General features: G+C 52.1%; 1 protein-coding gene across 1 annotated transcript in view; it reads left to right on the top strand.

Annotated features, from left to right (window-relative positions):
* Positions 1–871, top strand: part of SMAD7 (SMAD family member 7) — a 25,410-nt gene that overhangs the window by 9,901 nt on the left and 14,638 nt on the right. The window lies entirely within an intron of this gene.

The raw sequence follows: 871 nt of genomic DNA on the forward strand, positions 1-871 counted from the left end.
TTTTAAGGGGGTTCTCACCCTGTGGGGACCCCCCTGGGACACAGCCGGGATCCTCCTCCCAGCTCCGGGCGTTTCACCGATTAAAATGATTCCAAAGCAAATAGAATACATTTAATAATTACTTTTAAGTGCTCTAGAGCCTCTTGAGCCTTTCCTAGATACTCTTCTACAATGTGTTTTAAAAAAGAAATGATAGCAGAGGTGCTGCCCCCATTAGATAGTTTCAATCCATACCTGTACAGCTTCATTAAACCCATTTTTCCAGACGCCAGTAGATTTTCCCAGCTGAACGGTGCCTTTGGAACAGCTGATGATAAAATGCAGGCGATCCTAGAACCAGCAAGTCTGTCATAGGGGGATAATGGTGGGAACAGTGATGGGGACCATGATGGGGTCCACCTGTGTTTTAATCCCACAGCCTGGCACTTTTTAGGGAAGAACGAGGCTAGAAAGGCAAATTTTGGAAGTTGGGTGTCAGTTCAAACCGTGCTCTGCTCGCAGTAGCTGTCCTGATGACCGCCGGCAACTTGATCACTGGGGACATTTAAAACTCCATGGGACAAAAACACTCGTAGAGGAGCAGCCCCGGGCTGGCAGGGATGCAGGCTCCATCGTTTCCATCCCTGCTGTCTGCCAGTGGGTATCACTTACACTAAAGGAACCAGGAACATTAGCGACTTACAACGGGGTGCAGCCCGTTTTAGGGTGCCCAGGAGGAAATTGTGTATAGGGACCCTGTCCCCAGCCCTAGCTGTGCTCCAGCAGGGTGACGGGCTGGGTGGTGGGTGGGTGCCAGCCCCACCGCCTTCCCCCGCTGGCGTGAATGACCCACGCCGCAGCCTGGCCGCCTGCCTACTGTCACAAAGGAGCT

This window comes from Corvus brachyrhynchos, unplaced genomic scaffold, assembly GCF_000691975.1.
Source record: "Corvus brachyrhynchos isolate BGI_N302 unplaced genomic scaffold, ASM69197v1 scaffold285, whole genome shotgun sequence".
Classification (NCBI taxonomy): domain Eukaryota; kingdom Metazoa; phylum Chordata; class Aves; order Passeriformes; family Corvidae; genus Corvus; species Corvus brachyrhynchos.